Source organism: Pan troglodytes, chromosome 10, assembly GCF_028858775.2.
Source record: "Pan troglodytes isolate AG18354 chromosome 10, NHGRI_mPanTro3-v2.0_pri, whole genome shotgun sequence".
In the NCBI taxonomy this organism is placed as follows: domain Eukaryota; kingdom Metazoa; phylum Chordata; class Mammalia; order Primates; family Hominidae; genus Pan; species Pan troglodytes.
The window spans coordinates 136,753,444-136,766,285 of record NC_072408.2 but is presented as its reverse complement, the minus strand read 5'-3'; the positions used below and the strand labels follow the sequence as shown (position 1 = coordinate 136,766,285).

Here is a 12,842-nt window from a genome sequence, read left to right as displayed (position 1 = left end):
AAGTTTAACAACCTGCAGAGTTCCCAGCTTCATAGAATCACCGTTTTAACTTCCATAAATGTAATGTAAAAGAAAAATATTACTGCTACCTGACTGGACAGTCATTACAATGTTTTATAAATAGAAGTCAACCATAAGAAATAACTGCAATGAGCACCATTCTGGATATGTGCTGCTGTATGCCGAGGCTGCAAGCTGAACTCCTGGCCCTGCTGTGCTAGAAGGGAGGCGAGGGAGAGCGTGAGCATCACAGCCATGCCAGTGCCCAGAGAGACTCTGACCTTGGAGGGTTTACAAAGGAGAAGTGCTCTCACTATGTGATCTAATTACTCCACAGAGAATCAGAGGACCATAGCTCCTGCTTTGGGGCAGCACTGTCATAATCTTTCCTGTGAAGTTCAGGGAGAAAAAGAAGCTGTCGGAAGCCAAAGAGAAGCCTTTCTGCATGACCTCCTGTGATCAGGAAGGGAAAGGGCTCTGAAGAAATATCGAGTGACATGATGGGGGTTGGGGAGGAGTTCTCTTTTTGTTTCCTTACATAAATAGAGCAGAGCTGGGTGGATCACCCTGAAACTCCTCGGAGCTGAGTTACTGTGTCAGGAATTCAGACTGGGAGGAACAGCCTGTCTGGTTTCCAGCAGACAGAACTCACCATCGTGACAGTGTTTCTACCACCCTCTCCCAGCCTTCCTGCCTTCCCTGCTCCCTGCTACCTCTCTTTCCTCTCGGAGCTTTCAGTGGACATTTACAATATTGAGTCTGTCTCCTCCTTCCTCTGTCAGTAGCCAGCCTGGCTGCTGCAGGCCTCCTGGGGCATAGTAAGTTGCTGAACAAAACCTCCTTTTCAACAACTCCATTAAAATCCTGGAAAACAGAGGGGATGCTTTCCATCCCCAGCTCATTCTAATGCTTCCCAGGGCCGCTGTAGGGTGGGAGCGCTCAGTTATTAAAGGAGATTAGAGCTGATGGGTCTGTCTGAATGGCGCTCCGGTGCCTCCCTGAGGCCCGAGATGCAAATGGGAAGGAGCCAGCAAAACAATTTATCTTTGCCTGGGCTTTCTTGGGAAAAAACAGAGAAAAGCCCTTTGGTGTAAAGTCAGTGGGAATTCTCTGGTTGACCTCTTGGTGTTGGTTGCTCTTACAACACTCAATAAAATAAGGGCTGGGCCTTTCTTCTCAGCTTTTGTTCCAGTGAAATTTCATTGCTTTACTTTCTGCGAAGGGCTCAGATATTCGGAAATAACAAATGTCTTAAAGCCACTTTCCTGCAACTTTCACATATCCATCTTTGTGTCTCGTGCTATCATTCTCCTTTCTCTTTCCAGCTTTCTTTTCTTCCCCCAAGATAGTTTTCTGCCTTTCTCACTGTGGTCTCCATCCTGTTCCTGCTGATGTTCACACCCTTGTGTGGTCTCCTTCCCAGAGGGCAGGCAGGACCTGAGACTTGCTCTAACCAGTAGAAGGTGGTAAAGGTGAAGGTGGTATAGGTGATGGGATATGCATGTTCGCATTGTGTGATATTGGGAGACCCATGTTGCTAGGACTCTCTTCTTGGCTTGATGAAGCAAGAGGCCCTGTCAGGGATCCATGAGGCCAGGAAGGAGGGCAGCCCACAGGAACTTCTGCAATAACCTAGGTGAGCTTGGAAGCAGCTCCTTCCCCAGCCTCATATTCAGATGAGCTCTCCTCCCTGAGTGATACCTCGATCAGATCACAATTCTCAGCAGACTCAGCAAAGCCATGTCCAGCCTCCTGGCCCACAGAAACCACGAGATAATAACTGTATGTTGTTTAGGACCTTAAGCTCATGGTCATCCATTCCACAGCAATAGATAATATTGATAAAGGAGGTAGAAAGAAATTATTTAGGTAGATAGAGTGAAAGAGTCCTCAGCAGAGCTTCCCTTCTAACACAAAGCAGCCCAGGAAAACATTTCTTGTCTAACAAAGAGCAGCCTGAAAAATCAAGCTGCAAACATAGATAAGCAAGCTGGAAGCTTGCACGGGGGAATGCCGGCAGCTGTGCCAATAGAAAAGGGCTACCTGGGGGCCAGATGTGTCCAACATGGAGGTTCCATCTTCCCTTTTTTTGTTACCAGGTGTACAGTAAAGGAATGGGCAACATGGCACAGCTGAGGCAGGGGACCCACCTGCATAGTAAAAGATTAGGGTGGGGGCTGCCAGAGATTCCAGCCCTGTGCAAATGGCACACCTGGTCTAACCAGTTTTTCACACTCTATGCAAATGGCACATTTGTTCCAACCAGTTTTTCATGCCCTATGTAAACCAGACACTGCCTCCTCACCAGCTGATCTATAAAACCCCCTGTGTTTCACCATGGATCCGGCAACCCACTTCTCCAGGACCCCTCTCTGCAGCAGAGAGCTGTTCTTTCTTTTGCCAATTAAACTTCCACTTTTAACTTCACTCTTCATATCTCCATGCCCTTGTTCTCCACGGCCATGAGACCACAAACTCTGGGTGATACTCTAACATTCAGGTCGTTTCAATATGCCCACTTTGCCTCTTTTAAAAGAGAAAAATCAGTAGCCCCCGAAATATATTTTTCAGATGGTAGACCATGCATGATGTCTCTCTGCTGCTGGGCATCTGTGGCCTCCGTTGGCGCTCCCCACTCCCCATCTTATCAGTGTGTTTCCATCCTGAAGTGCTGGAATAATTATCAGATACTGATATGGTCTCATCCTGTCAGCGACTAATACGTGGCCCATTTCCTGCTGACACTGCATTCCTTGTGAATAATTTGTTTCAGACCAAACTGGATAATTTTTAGGCCATTTTCCCTTTAAAGAGCATTTCAAGTAGCTGCTGTCATCTGTGAAATAAGTTTGGTTTTTATAAATGAACTGTATTATAAATCAATGAACCCGACTCTTAAATATACGGGGATAATTTATGGATGTTATGGAAGGTAGCAAAACCTGCTCTCGAGCTTATGATTAAATAGGATTCTACCTGTGAGTAGAAAGCCTATTCCTCACAGTCCTTCATGCATTCTCAGGGTGCTGCCTCCTTCTCCCCACCTTTTCCATTGTTGAAGGCAGCAGTAGCCATTACTGAATTGATTTTGGCTTTTCTACACAAAAATTGTTCATCAGTCTATTTTTAGGTGGCAAGAGTCTGGGAGACAGGAAAGTTGGATTCCTGAGTCTGGTCCCTTAAATGTATAAATTGCATGAAATGTGGCAAAAACTCTCTCCTGCAGAGAAGACCCCAGCATTCACCAGTTTGGGTTAGAGCACAAGCTTGTTGCACTAGACACTTCCCATTTACCCCTTAGACTCTTCACTGCTCTGTGTCTTGGGGGATGTTTTATAAATGCATTCATAGGTTTCATTGTCTTTGGTTGGATTTGGGATCCAACCAATAAGACACTCTGGCAGAAGACGGAGGGCAGGAGTAGAGAGGCTGTTATATTCCGTCCACTGGCTTTTCCCCTGCAGGGCCTCCATGGGTTGGCTGCATCTCACTGTGGATCATCTCGGCTCCTGCAGGGAAGGCTCCCCTGACCCTGCAGGTGTTGAGGTGGCATCAGGCTTTACTGCTGCTAGTCTCATGTTGCCTCCACCCTTGACAATGGTGCCTTCACTGAACTCCCCTCCATTGTCCCTTTGGAATGTGACATCTGTGTCCTGCAAGGCCCTGAGCAACATGCTGTCAGCCCTGATAGCTGCCTAGGCACATTTTCCCACATAGCTGGGATGCCCTTCTTGACATATTTCTCTACACCTATCTTTTCCCTGTGCCCTCTCACTCCCTTTCAAGTGGAAAGTCAGCCTCAGACATAGATATGATAGAGAAGAGAGCAAAAGAAGCCTGGGAAACTTCTTGAATTTGTTCCAAACATCAATGTCCCAGAGAGGGTTTGGAGATCAATACTGTCTAATTCAGAAGCAGGATGGGAAGCCAGGCATGGTGGCTTATGCCTGTAATCCCAGCACTTTGGGAGGCCAAGGTAGGAGGATTGCTTGATGCCAGGAGTTCAAGACCAGCCTGGACAACATAGCAAGATCCTTGTCTCTACAAAAAAAAAAAAAAAAATTGCTGGGCATGGGGGCACATACTTGTAGTCCTAGCTGCTCAGGAGACTGACGTGGGAAGATCTCTTGAGCCCAGTGAGCTATGATTGCATCACTACCTTCAAGCCTGGGTGACAGACCCTGTCTCTAAAAAAAAATTAAAAAGCAGGAGGGATTATGGAGGGGATTCTCTACAGGCCAAGTGCTGTGTGGGTATTTTGGCATTGTCATGAAGGTGACAAAACCCCAGAGAAGGATGTGCCTAAGGAGACCACACAACAGGCAGATTTGCATGTACCAGGGATGGACCTGCAGGGAGATGCTCACCAACTCATTGGCCACCTGTGAGGCAAGCTTCATGGACACAGAACTAAAGGCCAACCCACCTGGACCCTAAATCTCACTGTACCCCTGCCCCAAGGAAGCCGGGCACCACACGGGACACAGAGGGAGGGTTGCCCTGGCAAGGGGAGCCAGTTTGAGTCGAGGGCTCACTGTGCGGCGGACATCAAATGCCTTATCTATGTGAAGTAACCCACCAGTCCCAAATCCATGAGGACTTTGCAGAGGGGAAAACTGAGGCACGGGACAGTGGAGGAACTTTTCCTAGGTCTCACAGCTATGAGTGGCTGACAATCTACCCTCCAGGTCCTACTACTCCACTGTCACTCAAAAACTGCAATCAAAGTGAACCACACCAACCTGGTAAAACACAATGAAAGCTCTTTCCAGCCGGGCGCAGTGGCTCACGCCTGTAATCCCAACACTTTGGGAGGCCAAGGCGGGCAGATCACTTGAGGTCAGGAGCTGGAGAGCAGCCTGGCCAACATGATGAAACCCCATCTCTACTAAAAATACAAAAAAAAAAAAGCCAGGTGTGGTGGTGGGCACCTGTAATCCCAGCTACTCAGGAGGCTGAGGCAGAAGAATCACTTGAACCCAGGAGGCAGAGGTTGCAGTGAGCCCAGATCACCCCATTGCACTCCAGCCTGGGTGACAAGAGTGAAACTCCACCGAAAGAAAGAAAGAAGAAAGAAGGAAGGCAGGAGAAAAAAGGGAAAGAAAGGAATAAAGAAAGAAAGAAGAAGGAAGAAAAGAAAAGAAAAAGAGAAGAAGGAAGGGAGAAAGAAGAGAGAAAGAAAAGAAAGGAAGGCAGGAAGGAAGGAAGGAAAGAAAGACTCTTTTCTTTGCATATGAGTTTCCCGTGATGGCCACAGTCAGGATGAGGCTGGTGATGCCAAGGGGCATTCCTTCAAATCACCACGGGGAGCTGTGGATGCCACTCACATCGTGGATTCCTGCGTCTGTGGGGAGAAGAGCTCAGATTTCAGATTTGCCAGCATTTTAGAAAACTGTAGAATCTCGAATCTGGAAGGGATGCTGACATGATTCAGTCTGGTGTCCTGCCCTTATGCAAGGGTTGATGGTCCCCTCATAGACTGTCCCCTCCTAGACTGTCAGGTAACAGAGCAGAGCCGCTCTCAGGACCTCGTCCTGGAATTTAATGTTCATCCCTAGCCCCCTTAGAGTGCATCCTCCTGACCATTATCCAGTAGTAGGGAAATGTAGTTTCATGTCAGCTCCTAGCTTCCTAACCTCCTTCTCCAGTCCGTCTCCATCAAGACAGCTTGCCTATCTCTCGTGAGCACTTCCCAGTCTCTCAAATGATCTGGCAGGTGCATTATCTTGCCGATGCCTGCCTGCCTGCCTGCCTTTAGGATGGAAGCCTCATGAAACCAGGTCCATGTGTCTCATTCCCTGATTCATCCCCACATCCTGAGCAGTGCTGGGCAGATGGCAGGAAATAAAGTCATATTTTGTTGAATGAATTAGTCATGCTTATGATTGAGAATCACCAAGGGAACCACAGGCACACAGGCTGTCCAAGTTGGAAAGGATTTTAAACTTCTTCCAGTCCAATTTTCCACCCAACACACAAATCCAAAGTTCCATTTGTTGCAGAATCATGTCCCACAAACGTTTCTCGACTTTAAGACCATTTCAAAGAGAATACTGTGGTGGGGTTTGTTTATTTATTTATTTTTTATTATTATTATTTTTTTCACAAAGAAGCAGCTGCTGTTCCATCAAGCACAGAAAGTGAAGCTCCTTAATGACATCTTGTTTGGGAGCTGAGTGTATATCATTTGGGAACAACTTACAAAGACGGTCAATTTTGCAATTAACTGTTGGGATGAGCAAAAGGCTAAAATCTTGCAAATAGTAGATCATTTGATTTTAAAAGTCAGCTTTTGTTAATGAAACCCTGTGCTTTACTCAAACTATTTTCCCATCTTACAAGTGCCAATTACCTGCCTGGAATGTACAAACCCAGTGTTCACAGATGGCCTTTCATGTCTCTAAACCACCATTTGAGAACATTGTAATAAAAGTTAAAAGGATTGTTAGTATCAAGTGCTGACAAGGGTATCGGAAATAGGTATCTTTTCACACTCTCACTCCTGGTAGGAGCAGGACTTGGAATTTTAAAGGCATACACCAATTTCACTTCTCAGAAATTTCAACAAGAGAAATTTTCTCCTCCACACATGAGTATTTCAGCACAGGTTAATAAGGAAAAAGTGGAAACAATTGAAAATATCCATTAGTAGGGAAATGTAGTTTAAAATGAGCTAAACCTACATATGATAACATAAAAAATATCCATGATACATTGTTGAATTAAAAAGTTGCACCAAAGTACCCAGAGTTTATTGACTTTTCAAAGAAGACCCACCCAGACACACACAACATACTTAAACCTCTCAGGTTCTAGGCTCCAATACATGTATGCAATTTTATAGAGCTGTCCAACAAGGTACAAAACAAACAGAAACCAATGGCTGAGCCTGGGGAAAAGAGAAGAAGATGCGGGTTTGAGAGAATAATTGATGGGAACTTCAGCATTATCCCTGAATTTCAAAGAGAATATACGCTTGCAGTCCTGGTGCAATTAACATTTAATTAAACAATACTGCTGTTATAAATCACAAAAACAAATATGAGTGTCAGTGTAGGTGGCAGAAAATGGCATTGTCAGCATTAAGATGCATTAATAATACTCCCATTTTGGCCTTATACGTGAGATGAAGAGATTTCTTTCTCTCTATAACACAAGAGATGGCCAGCAGCTTTCTGGAAATTGTTCTATCAATGCAAGCAACCCACACGTAGTGTGGCTTCTATGCCTTATGTCTGGAAGTTGATTCCACTCAGCATTGCCTGTGAGAATGGCCTGAAGGCAAACAGGAGCTGGAGAGGCATGAGGTAGAGAGACGCAACAAAGGGGAACAGCGGAGAATGCTCTCACCTTGCTTGTCTCGTGATTTGGGGATGAATCAGACCCTTCTGTTTGCTGGTCAGCCTCTCCTCTTACTCTGTAAACATAGGCTCCTTCTGGGACCTGCTGAACAGTGTCCAGGGCGGCAGGCATGCTTTCACGTGCCCTGGCCTTCATGCCTCCTACACATGAATGGTCCATGGGAGGCCGGTAAACCCAAAAGCACATCAGAGAATTCCCTAGGATATTAATACCTGAAATTGGGAAAAAGAACTGGATTCCCAAAGGCAGTGGAACTACTGTCTATAAAATCTGGGCGTTGTGGTCAGCCATATTTTCCACTCAATAAAGAATTCAGGTATGGGGCAGGTGCAACGGCTCACACGCATAATCCAAGCACTTTGGGAGGCCAAGGCAGGTGGATTGCTGGAGTCCAGGGGTTCAAGATCAGTCTGGGCAACCTAGTGAGACTTCATCTCTGCAAAAAATAAAAAAATTAGCCAGATATGGTGGTGTGTACCTGTAGTCCCAGCTACTTGGGAGGCTGAGGTGGGAGGATTGCTTGAGCCTGGGAGGTGGAGGTTGCAGTGAGCTGAGATGGCGCCACTGCACTCCAGTCTGGGTGACAGAGCGAAACAGTCTCAAAAAAAAAAAAAAAAAAAAAAAAAAAAAAAAAAAAAAAAAAAAAAGAATTCAGGTCCACAGTTCCACAGTAAGAGAGGATAAGACTGATGTGCACAGAGAGGGGTGGGGGATGGTGAGGAAGGGCCCATCTGGCCTTCTAGCCCCCTTTCCAGTTCTGCTCACGTTCACCCCCTTCCTGCTGGGCAATCACACAGCCTTCTTCAGGTTCCCTGAGCCAATAAATTCCCTGTTGTGCAGACAGGAGAGACCCCAATTCAAAGGCAGGGACTCCTGTGAACCCATCTCAGCAGTGTGGACACGGACGTGAGGAACGATCCTCCTTAATAAAATCTCTCCACACCAGGACGGCTTCCATTCCTGTCTCTGGAATCTGTCCAAGGTGAGCTGAAGGGGTCACTGGTGTCTTTGATAATTCCAGACTCTTTTTGGCAAGAAAAGATGTAAGAGAAGCCAGCTAACTCCTCTACCGCATCCAAGGTTGCTGTGTCTCTGCTGAGCACCAATATTATTCCATATTTATGAAATATATATTGAATCATACATTAAACCCAAGAGGTGTGTAAAAGAGTGGCTCTGTGTCTATAGGCCGCTATCCTAGTAACTGAATGCTCTAGAAGAATCCCTATGGAATGTTCTAGAATTCCTACAGCGCATTCTAGAAAAACCTCTACAGAATGTTCTGGAGGAATCTCTACAGAATGTTGTGGAAGAATCACTGCCCGAGATGTTGTAGAACTCTCTCCTTAGTTCAGCTAATGACAGGAGCCAGGCTGGGCACGGTGGCTCACTCCTGTAATCCCAGCACTTTGGGAGGCTGAGGCAGGCAGATCATGAGGTCAGGAGATCGAGACCATCCTGGCTAACATGGTGAAACCCCATCTCTACTAAAAATATGAAAAATCAGCCGGGCGTAGTGATAAGTGCCTGTAGTCCCAGCTACTTGGGAAGCTGAGGCAGGAGAATGGCATGAACCTGGGTGACGGAGCTTGCAGTGAGCCAAGATCGCGCCACTGCACTCCAGCCTGGGAGATCGCGCCACTGCACTCCAGCCTGGGCTACACAGCGAAGACTCTGTCTCAAAAAAAAAAAAAAAAAAAAAAAGACAGGGTCTTTGTCGCATGACCACGAAAAATTAGGCTCACAGATGATTTGAAGGGGAATAAAAATAGAGTTTATTGGGTGAAAAGGAAAAAAAAGGTAACAGGGACTCTCCGAAAAGCCAAAGCAAGAATCCTGCTAATATATGCTTCCTGCCTCGCAGATTGAATCCCAGGTTCCACCCAGGAAGAGGAGGGGCCAGGCTCTTCCCTGGTGCAAGTGGCGTGAACCTCTGTGGCCCCACCCCAGTGTGCAGGCAGGTTGGAGTTTCTCTGGGGACCCCTTCCCACCTGGCTGTCTCAGAGAGACGGTCGCTTACACTTCCTTCAGTTGTAGTAAGCAGCCCCAAGGCCTCGTGGCACTGCTTCCTGGAGGGACTCTACAAAGTTCTGCTTCTTCTTTATTCTTTTATTTTTTAGAGACAAGATTTCTCCATGTTGGCCAGGCTGGCCTCGAACTCCTGGCCTCAAGTGGCCCGTCCACCTTGGCCTCCGAATGTGCTGGGATTACAGGCGTGAGCCACCACACCTGACTATGCTTCTCAGCTTTGATGAGAATCAGCTCATTTAGGGACCACCCGGCTGTGGGATGTGATCCCACACAGCCAGGCTCCAGGTACTTGAGAAAGCCCATTTGTGACTTCACAGTCGGGAGAGCCCTTTGCAGAGTTCCACACCCTTCAGCCTGCTGCTTCCCGGGGGAACTTCACTCTGAAATCATCTGGCATGTGTGTTATCCTGCCATTGGCCATCTGCCTGCCTTCCTCTAAGATGGAAGCCTCAGGAAAGCAGGCTCACACCTGTCTCTCTCTCTGATTCATTCGCCAGCTACATCCCCTACACACAGACACACAAACGGGATGGGCAGGGCAGATTATCCTGTTTCACTATACAGAATGGTTTCAAGTGGCCAGGCATGGTAGCTCATGCCTGTGATCCCAGCACTTTGGGAGGCTGAGGTGGGCAGATCACCTGAGGTCAGGAGTTCAAGATCAGCCTGGGCAACATGATGAAACCCTGTCTCTACTAAAAATACAAAAATGAGCCAGGCATGGTGGTGCATGCCTGTAATCCCAGCTACGTGGGAGGCTGTGGCACAAGAATCGCTTGAACCCAAGAGGTGGAGGTTACAGTGAGCCGAGATCATGCCTCTGCACTCCAGCTTGGGCAACAGAGCGAGACTCTGCCTCAGAAAAAAAAAAAAAAAGAATGGTTTCTAGTGACCTAATTTTTTTCGTCCAATGTGACATGAGTCTGCTCTAAATAGGACTGGACAAATGCTCATAATTTTGTCTTTCCACTCATCTCTTTCCATAGAGTAGGATATTAATTGTACAAACTCCAGATCCTGATGCACCTGGACTGGGCACTGGCTTAGCTACTCACCAGCTTGGGAAAGCCACGTAACCCCTCATGTCTCAGTTTCCTTCTCTGCAATATGGAGATGAGATGTGTATTAATTAGAAACACACTAGTTGCTAATAGTTTATACAAGTAAAGAGTTATTTTTCTCACAAAGCAGAAGTCCTGAGGCATCGCTCCAGTGGCTCAGCTGTGTCCAAGGGCCTTATGCCTATGCATCCCTTCATCCTTTCCTCGTGCTCACAGGATGGCTGCCACAGCTCCTGTCATCATATCAGTGTTTAAGGCAGGATTAATTGAGGATGGTGGTAGCCATACTCTTCCTCTCTTTTTTTGTCCTCATTTGTTTAAATGAGAAAATAAATAAGAAATAAGAAAGCACAAGCGTTACCAAACTTGCTGTACCTTTTTTTTTTTTTTTTTTTTTTGAGGCAGAGTCTCACTCTGTCACCCAGGCTGGAGTGCAGTGGTGTGATCTTGGCTCACTGCAAGCTCTGCCTCCCAGGTTCACGCCATTCTCCTGCCTCAGCCTCCCGAGTAGCTGGGACTACAGGCGCCCGCCATCACGCCCTGCTAGTTTTTTGTATTTTTAGTAGAGACGGGGTTTCACTGTGTTAGCCAGGATGGTCTCGATCTCCTGACGTGATCCACCAACCTCGGCCTCCCAAAGTGCTGGGATTACAGGTGTGAGCCACCGCACCCGGCCCAAACTTGCTGTGTGTTATTGACCAGTACAAGGTCACAAGGCTTCCCTTTGCTGTAGGGAAAGAGATATCTACTTTTTCATCCTTAGTTGGAGCAGCAGTAAAAGGGGGAGTTAAAATGGATTTTGAGTTAGCTAAATGGCCGTGGGAAGATTAAATAAAAGCACTTGTGAAATACCCAGATGCTCAATAATTATTGATGATTGTTGTTGTGTTGGCCTAGCAACAGTTCATGTTGGATATTCCAGAAATGCCTCTCCTCATTTTAGTAGATATTCATAATATTATATGAGTTTTATATACTTCCACAGAATCACAGCATTTTTGGCCTGATCAGTATTTCAGAATCATGTTAGTTTAATGTTTTCTTGATGAGATCTTGATGAACTTCTTAATGTCTTAAGTAACTTGTCTCTAAATATTATTACTACTGCTGGGATCTCTTTTTATCCCTTTAAAATTTTTATTAAAGTTTATTTTTTCCATTACAGTGGGGGATGGTGCCAGGAAGGTAGTTATTGCTTGACAATTGTTAGTAAATGGTAGTACCAGCAGTAGTAGTGATACATCCACTCTTACAATTTTGTGTGTTTTCTTCTAGGCAAGCCAGGTACTAGACATATCAATTATTACTGTCATACCCTTCTCTTCTCTGGAATTCTCCTGCCCACCCACAAGTCTTTTGAAGGGTGTGCTTTGGCAGCTGAAGGTCAGATTATGCCTGCACAGGACACAATTGCACATCAAACCCAGAAGGAAGCAACCTTCAAGTGAGACAGAGCCCAATACAGGCCTCTCTCTTGAGACTGTAAGCTGACACAGAGGTTGAGTCTCCCAGAGATTCTGCTCCTGTAGAGTCATGTACGCTTGGAGGTGGTGGAGGAGGAACCTCAAATATGGGTAGTGGAGACACATGGCAGCTTACGGTCCTCAAGAGAGGAAGTGACGGGGGTTGGTGAGAAGTCTCGCTGATGGCTGGGCACAAGCATGAGAGGCCACAGGCTCCTGCTGGGGAGGCCATGGAGTTTCCCTGCTCTCTTTATTTAGTTTAACTTTGGGTTCTGCAAGGTGGTCCCTGCTTTTGACTAAATTCCTTTTGTTGAGCTAGTTTGAGTGGGATTCTGTTCCTCACAATCAAAACTACACAAAGGTGGGCTGGGCGCGGTGGCTCATGCTCGTAATCCCAGCAATTTGGGAGGCTGAGGCAGGAGAATCGCTTGAAACCAGAAGGCGGAGGTTGCAGTGAGCTGAGATTGCACCACTGCACTCTAGCCTGGGCAATAAGAGCAAAACTCCGTCAAAACAAACAAAAAAACAAAAAAACAAAAAACAACTACACATAGATGAGGAACCTTCATAGATGCTTTGCACAGCATGGGAATAGAGTTCATATCATGCCTGTAGAAAGTCGTGCACGGTGAAGTGGCTGCCGTGTCATTACAAATCCTTCATAGCCAACTTTATAAGAATACACGTTTTTTCTTACTTGAAAACATTTCCTTTATTAAAAATCTGAAAAACACAGAAAAACTCAGAAACAAGCATGAATGTCACTGGTAATCATATGACTAGAAAACTAAAACCCCCAAATCTTGACTATTTGGTATATTGATTGGATTATTTCTGATTAATGAAGATAAGTAATACTGGCTAGAAAAACAGATAAAGTCGAGTATCTCAGTGTTTTAACACAGAAAGTCTAGTTCTCCTTCAC

At 46.0% G+C, this 12,842-nt stretch overlaps 1 long non-coding RNA gene across 1 annotated transcript; it reads right to left on the bottom strand.

The window, feature by feature from the left end:
• Window positions 1-6,982: 6,982 nt before the first annotated feature.
• On the bottom strand, window positions 6,983-9,663 carry LOC134807522 (uncharacterized). The gene is made up of 2 exons (XR_010148186.1): window positions 9,354-9,663; window positions 6,983-7,798 (listed from the first exon to the last, which is right to left on the bottom strand). It is a non-coding gene; the product is annotated as an uncharacterized LOC134807522 (long non-coding RNA).
• Window positions 9,664-12,842: the final 3,179 nt, after the last annotated feature.